We start from the raw sequence: 8,417 nt of genomic DNA, 5'->3' as shown, positions 1-8,417 counted from the left end.
GTGTGTGTGTGTGTGTGTGTGTGTGTGTGTGTGTGTGAGCATGTGTGTGTGTGTGTGTGTGTGAGCTCTCCAGGGTGCTCTCTAGACGCAGGAATTTCTTACTTGGGGTCCATGGCGGATCTCTGTAGCTAGTCTGGGGGTTGAGTGTCTCCCACCTCCATGTTCCTTTCTCTGAAGGTTCTAGTAAAGTTAATTCAGCACCTACCAGGTACCCCTCACTCTCTCTGGACTGTCCCTCAGTCCCTGGATCACACTTGAGGACCCAACGCCTGGGACAAGAGTGTAGCCAGTGTGTAGTTAACAAATCAACACAAACTGACTGGCTTCCAGCAACAGAGGGTTATTCCTGGGTAGGTCAGGAGGCTAGAGCCCAAACCAAACCATCTGTGGGCCTCATTTCCCCTGAGGGACTTGTGGAGAAAGTGTCTACTCCATGACTCTCTCCAGGCCTCTGCAAGTGGTTAATGGTCCGCACTTGTACTCAGGATTCCAACGTGGACCTCCATTGTCACGTGACCATCTTCTTACAGCTATCAGGAATATTAGATTCAGAACCCAGCACACTCTCCAAATACCATCACCTTCTGAAGAACTGATTAGGGTGTCAGTGTTTCTTTTGGGGGATGTGCAACCCCTAAAAAGCCACTAACAGTAGAGTCAGACTTCAGACTCAGTTTAATGGCATAGCCTCACTCTTTGTACCTGAAGCGGTTGACAGCGGCAGCCAGCATTTCAGGCGGCTAAGGTGGTGGTGTTCTCTGGCATTTAAGACTCACAAGAGCCCCACAAGCCAGACTTTGAAACCTTCCTGCCTTAATCAGAGTCTCTCTGTAGCCCCAGCTGTCCTCAAATTCAAAACCCTGCTTCAGCCTCCTGAGTGCTAGGCTTACAGGTCTGTGCCACCACGCCAGGACTGAGTCCTTTTTGAAAGTGGGAAGATTGGTGACCAGAGAGATGGCTCAGAGGTTAAGAGCACTGACTGCTCTTCCAGAGGTCCTGAGTTCAATTCCCAGCACCCACATGGTGGCTCACAACCATCTGTAATGAGATCTGGTGTCTTCTTCTGGTGTGCAGACATACGTGTGTGCTGGCAAAATACTGCATACACAACAAATAAATCAATCTGGGAAGATTGAGGCAGGGGGACAGTCAGACTCAAGGCCACAGGATCTCGTAGGAGCAGAGCTGGTGTTCTTGACCCCTCTTGGAATTTCCACCCACCTTGCTGAGAATAGGAGTGTAAGATGCATGGGTGTTGCTGAAGCGCCCTGGGAACCCTGCAGACAGGCCCTCTGAGCCTGCTGTGGTTGGTGCAAGCCTGACAGAGAAGGAAAAACCTTTGTGGAAGAAAGGAGCTCTCAAGGCCTAAAAGACAGGGCTGGATTTTGAGGGCAGAGATGGGGGTTGGGGGGGAAAGGTGGTGATGGGGGATGGGGGTCATGGTGGGGGTGGGGCTACTTTCACTGAGAACCCATGTTGAGGGAGTCTGTGTGGACATAACCTCCAGGCCCCCACTCCAGCAGAAATGGACTTTGAAAGTTTCACTCCACTCACCAGTGGGGGCATCTCAGCAGGGGGTGGAAGCCTGAAGAAAGGGGACCAGCTGAGCAGGGCCCAGTGCCTTTCTCCTTCCCACGGATTCAGAGCCAGCCCGCATCCCAGCCCAGAACCCAGAGCACTGAGGCGGAAGCCATCCACTAAAGGCCGGCCTAGACCCATCCCAATGTCCACAGTGAAAGGCTCCCAGGGAGCCAGTTCCGCTGCTGGGGGTGGGGGGGTGGGGGCAGGGGTATTGTCGTGGGGGGTGTTGTCTGCGTCAGGCAGTCAGCTGTTACAGTTGAATCATGTGGATAATACTTGTATTTTTAGGCATGGGTCACAGAATCTTTTTTTTCTTCTGCCAGGTTCTCCCACTGGGACTCCAAGGGGCAGAGCCTCTGGGTGCCTAAAATGAATACTTCAGTATTCAGTGGGTGGTGTCTGCTAGACCAAACACTGTGTCCTGGGGCGGGAAGACCTCCACCCAGGAGATGTGGGTCTCTTTGGTGTCTTAGCAGAGGATGGCCACGGTCGCCAGTGCTAGCCCACATACAGCCAAGCTCTGTCCTTGTAGCCCTGCAGGAGGGAGGGCCATATTGATTTGGTCCCTCTGCATAGGGTGGGGGTGGCATGTGGTCCGGGGACAGGAAACAGGTGACCATCCAGCCAAGCCACCAGGATCAGCAAGAGCCATGAAACGCCATAGGTGGGCTGCTGGCATGAGGTGGAGTGAGGAACGAGCTCTGCGGGTTCCAGCCAAGGAGGAGTTCTAAATTAGAATGTCCATATTAGGGACCAGCGTGGGTCAGACAGGGACAAAGCTGGACCCCAAACCCAGAGCAGGGCTTTTCAAACTGGGCACTCAGCCTGCAGGGCCGGCTGGCTCTTTGTCCTGGGTGACTGTCTTCTCCATTGCTGGACATTTAGCAGCATCCCTAGCCTCTACCCAGCAGATGCCAGCAACAGCCCTCAGCAGCTGTGACAATTAATAACGTCCCCCGACCTTACTAGAGGTTTCCCGGACTGGGGAGTTAACAGGGGAGTGTTAGGAGACCTGTGGGCTGAATAGTCTGGGGAGAGATGGGCTGACTACAATGCTGGACATGAACAATGGCCTAAGGCAAAGGCCGGCCAACTCTCAGCTTGCCCCTTGTGCTATAGTAGGGCTCTGGGGCAAGTATAGGTTATCTCAGGTTTCTGTTCCCACAGGGAACACCCAGGAAGCTGTGTCAGACAAAGGGAGAGGCTGGAAGATGCGGGGAAGATCTGGGTTAGAAACAGCAGGAACCAAGTCATCCTCGGTTTCCCCATCTGTGTAATGGGGGTGTGTGGCTTAGCTAGGGTTTCCATTGCTGTGAAGAGACGCTATGGCCATGGCAACTCCTATAAAGGAGAACATTTAGTTGAGGTGGCCGCTTACAGTTTCTGAGGTTTAGTCCATCATCACCACGGTGGGGAGCAGGGTAGCTGGGATTGTGGTGGTGTGCAGGCAGACCTGCTGCTGGAGAAGGAGCTGAGAATTCTGTGCGTTGATCCAAAGGCAACAGGAGGTGAACTGACCTCACTGGGTGTGGCTTGAGCATATACGAGACCTCAAAGCCCGCCTCCACAGTGACGCACTTCCTCCAACATGGCCATTCCTGCTCCAGCAAAGCCACACCTCCTCATACTGTCGCTCCCACTGGGGACCATTTTATGTCAAACCACCACAGGGGGTAAGAACAGCTGCTTCCTCACAGATGCCCTGCAGGGTTGACAGCATCTCTGTGCCTGGTGTAGGCAGAGTCAGCCAGCCCAGCCGCTGCTGCCACAGTTGGTTCCCATTTCTTCCATCATGGTCAGAACACAGTCCCTTCCACTGCCAAGTGTTGACACCTTCCCTCGGTCCCCTGGACTCAAACCGCCACAGGCAACTGTGGGCTCCTCACACACGAAGCCAGCGCACACGTCCATTCTGCTGAAGATATTTCTCGGAGTTTGTCTGGAAAGTGTTGGGAGAGAATAAGTCTGACTAGGAGGGCCTGTGCTACGGCCACAGGACTTTTCTGCTGCTTCTGGCCGTTTGATGAGCAAGACGGCAGTTTGCAGAGAAGGGTCTGGGCTGGACCAGAGCGGGAGGCAGCATCCAGCAGGACAGGATATGGACACGGGTGTGGAGCAGCAAGGCTGCACACGTCCTGCTTGGGGCTCCGAAGAGGGAGAAGTCTCAGCAAAGGCACATCTATAATGGAAAGGAGGGGAGACACAGATCCCCAACACCAGCCACTGGGGGACCTCCATGGTTAGCATTGTCAGCTTGACAAGATCTAGGATGTTGAGGAGACAAGCCCCTGCGCACGCCTGTGAGGAAATCCCTAGATTAGGTCAGTCTCTGGGCACGTTTGTGAGGAAGTTTCTGGAATAGGCTGATTGAGGAGGACGAGCCGTGCTGAGCGTTGGCAGAACCATTTCATGGGCTGTCAAGAAATGGGAAGGTGAGATGAGCGCAGCATCCATCGCTTTCTGCTTCCTGACTGTGGGTGCCATGTGACCTCACACTTCCGCTGCCATGCCTTCCTCGCCACCATGGACTGTGTACCCTCAAACTGTGACCCAGAATAAAATGGACTGTGAACCCTCAAACTGTGACCCAGAATAAAATGGACTGTGCATCCTCAAACTGCGACCCAGAATAAAATGGACTGTGCATCCTCAAACTGTGACCCAGAATAAAATGGACTGTGCACCCTCAAACTGTGACCCAGAATAAAATGGACTGTGAACCCTCAAACTGTGACCCAGAATAAAATGGACTGTGCACCCTCAAACTGTGACCCAGAATAAAATGGACTGTGCACCCTCAAACTGCGACCCAGAATAAAGCCTTCTCTCTCTAAGCCACTGTGTCGGGTATTTTGTCACAACAACATAGGAAGAGACTAACCCAAGGGCAGAGTGCAGCCATCAGTGACTCAAAGCAGTGTGAGATGAAGCACTCTGTGCCAGCCATTCGTGGGGTGAGAGGGCCGTGGACAAGCGGGCCGTGGACAAGCGGGCAGTGGACAAGCAGGCACGCGTCTCCTTCCATGCTCTGGAAGCCCTGCCATGACAGAGGATGATGCACAACCTCTCTGGACCACGTGGTGGGAAGCAGCCTTGTAAGGAGAGCAAAAGCAGCTGGCTCCAGGAAGAAGGCGTGAGGCTTGGGCCCCCGTGCTAGGTTTATTTTACAGTGACTTTGTATTGAAGCCGAGCTTAAAATTGCTAAGTAGAGAGTGGTCACTGCAGATAATTAAGTATTTATGATGTCACTTAACAATTTCAGCTTTAACAGAAAAAGCCCACTTCATCTGTCACCTCTGACTGGAGCAGCCTCAGGTGAGCCCTGGACAAGTCCTCCCTGTGGTCACCAGGGAATGCCCCTAAAACGCCAGGTAGAGGAGCAGCTGTGTGGGCCAGACCTTACCTGCAGCAGGCCCCAAAGCAGCCTCTGACAGAGGCAGGAGAGTTTGACTTTGAGCACAGTCAGTTGCAGCCCTTGGTTTCCTTCTTAAGTCAGCAAGCTTAACTTGTTGAGCCTCACTTTCTTCATCTGTAAAATGGGCAGAGAGGGGCTGCTCCTTCAGGGCAGTGAAGCTGAATGAGATGGCATACTAGAAATGTGGCATGCAAAGATTGAGGGGTTTAAACTACAAGTGTTCGAGTCCCTCCTCAGGCTCAGTGAAACTAGCTAGGTGCTCGGAGACACTCCTACAAGCTCCAAAGTGGTTCTCATTCAGACACCCTGGGAAGAGAGCGTGCACAGATGCCTGAAGGTAGGGGCCCCCTTCCCTCACTGTTAACAGAGCAGGGATGAACATGGGTGTACAAGTGTCTCTGTGGTAAGGATCAGAGAGATCTTTGGGTGTTCCCAGAAATGTTTGGCTGGGTCATATGGTGTGGGGGGGGAGAAAGAAAGAGAGAAAGAGTGTCTCACCATATCACCATGTAGCTTTGACTGGCCTAGAACTCACTATGTAGATCAGGCTGGCTTCCAGCTCCCAGAGATCTGTCTGCCTTTTCTTCTTATGTTCCAGGACAGCCAGGGCTGTTACACAGAGAAACCAAGAGTAGTGCCTGTATACATATATGTATGAATGGCCAAGTCAGTGGATAAGTGGACAGACAAGCGATGGATGGGCTGCTGGGTCGATGGACATGTGGGTGAGTGGGGGTTTATGGATGAATGGACGGGCTGCTGGGTAGATGAAGGCATGAGGGAGTGTATGGATGGGTGGATGAGTAAGTGGGTAGAGAGATGGATGAATATATGAATGGATGTGTTAGTGGGTAGATGATGAATAGGCAGATGGGTAGATGATGAATGGTTATGCTGTTGGCTGGAAGAATGAGTGGTATAGATGAGAGGATGGATGGATGGAGGTGTGGATGTATGTGACTGGTGTGGGGGGTTGGATGAATGGGTTGGCTGGTTTGTTTGTACGCATGCATGCATGGCTTGACTGGTGATGTGTGTGAGTGGATTAATGGATGGGTTATTGAGTAGATGAATAGATGTATGTGTGTGGATACTAAGCCTTTGCCATCTCCTGGGCTGAGACCCTGAGGAGTGACTTCTTTCCCACCCCGATCCCTAGAGCTGTCATTTCCTCCACCTCAATCAACCTCAAAATTCTTCCCACTCAGCTTCATGGTGGGAACCTGCTCTCTTTCTAAACCTCCCACAGAACTGCTCAGCTCTAGTCATGAGAAAATAACCCTGCTACTTAGTCACCAGTGGTGTCTGTCGGGGACCCCTTAACAAAGAGATTCGTTCTGCTTTTATTTGTTGCTACAATGAAGAGCATGAAAGATTTAACAGCACCCTAATGGGGACCAGATGGGAGAGACACTTTTCAGAGCCTTTCTGTCTCTCCCATCTTCTAGAAAACCCCAAAGCAAAGGTCCTTCAGGCAGTTGATGGGATGGACTGCAGCCAGACAACTGCTCTTACAGGGCTGCAGGTTCAGACCCAGCACAAGAATGTCTGCCAGGTTACTCTTTAGAGTGGGTCAAGCTGTAATCCTCTGGAACAAGGGGATGTGAAACTGGGATCTGCCCAGGCTTTAGGCACCTGCCTTTGGGTTTCCCACTGGATGTTGTTGATTATGTCATGGAATTTCTACCCACAAAGCCCCAAAGCTTTGAAAGTCACAAAGGATTAATTTCAATTTGGGTATGTGCTGTGCAACCTTGAACAAGTCAGTACTGTTTCTGAGTCCAGATTTTTAGCTGCGGAAAAGAAGAGGCAAGGGGAAGACTCCTTGTAAGGCTCAAGTAAGATCAAGCCTATGGGATCCTGATGGACTTGCTTATGACCGCTGGCTATGTGGGGAAGGGACTGTAAATTGACTGAGAGACTTAACAAGTGTATGGCCTGTGAGTCTCATGGACATTTAGATCTGGGGGGAATCTTTTGGATTATTAAAAACAAACCTTACAGAGCTATGCCGTATGGGTCACCACACCAGTCAGGAGGCATGCATGCATACAGTATGTATGATCACTTTTAAGTATTTAAATTTCTTATCACTGGGCTGGGGAGATGGCCCAGCATGTAAGACTGCTTGCTGCACATGCCTGATGATCTGAGTTCCACCCATGGAGCCCATGAATAAAACTTGTTGGATGGGATGTGGTTTTGAGCATCTGTAATCCCAGAACTCCTGCAGGAAGATGGGAGTCGGAGACTGGAGAATCAGCAGGAAGCCAGTGGAGAGCTAGCCTGGAGGACTCAGTGTAGAAATGGCAAGGGCTGGTTCAGGCTTCATATCCCTGATTACTAGGAGTCTTTGGTAGGGTCACCTTCATAGATTCCAGGGAGTTTCCATAGCACTAGGTTCCACATCTCACCCAAAATTTCCCCCAATTCCAGTCATCTTTCCCAGTACTTTTTTCCCTCCTTCCTCCTGTACAGTCTGAGCTCTCTTGTTTCCATCCCCATATTCCCCCAGTCCACCTGCAAAATCTACTCTATCTCCGCTTCCCAAGGAGATCTATTTATCCCACCTTGAGCACTCATTACTTAGCCATTCTGGGTCTGTGGTTTGTAGCATGATTATCCTTTACAACTAATACCCACTTAAAAGTGAGTACACAACGTGTTTGTCTTCCTGGATTTGGATTAACTCATCCAGTATGGTTTTTTTTCTAACTCCATCCATTTCCCCGCAAATTTCATGATGTCATTTTTAACTGCTGAATAGTACTCCACAGTGTAAATGTCCCACATTCGCTTTACCCATTCTTCAGCTGAGGGGCATCTAGGTTATTTCCAGTTTCTGGCTATTATGAATAAAGCTGTTATAAACATACTTGAGTAAGTGTCCTTGTGGTATGATTGAGTGTCCTTTGGGTATATGCCCAAGAATGGTATAGCTGGGTCTTGAGGTAGACTGATTCTCAATTTTCCAAGGAACCACCATAATGATTTCCAAAGTGGCTGTACAAGTTTGCACTCCCACCAGCAGTGGAGGAGTGTTCCCCTTGTTCCATATCCCTGTCACCATGAGCTGTCACTTGTGTTTTTGATCTTAGCCATTCTGACAGGTATAAGGTGGAGTCTCACAGTAGTTTTGATTTGCATTTCCCTGATGGCTAAGGATATTGAACATTTAAGTGTTTCTCAGCCATTTGAAATTCCTCCGTTGAGAAGTTTCTGTTTAGATCCCTACCCCATTTTTAATGGGATTGTTTTGGTTGTTGATGTCTCATTTCTTGAGTTCTTTATGTATTTTGGAAGTTAGCCCTCTGGCAGATGTGGAGTTGATGAAAACTTTTTCCCATTCTGTAGGCCGCCACTTTATCCTACTGATGGTGTCCTTTGTCTTTCAGAAGCTTTTCAGTTGAATGAGGCCCCA

Source organism: Mesocricetus auratus, unplaced genomic scaffold (assembly GCF_017639785.1).
Source record: "Mesocricetus auratus isolate SY011 unplaced genomic scaffold, BCM_Maur_2.0 Super-Scaffold_15014, whole genome shotgun sequence".
Taxonomy (NCBI): Eukaryota; Metazoa; Chordata; class Mammalia; order Rodentia; family Cricetidae; genus Mesocricetus; species Mesocricetus auratus.
Note: the sequence above shows the minus strand (reverse complement) of the source record.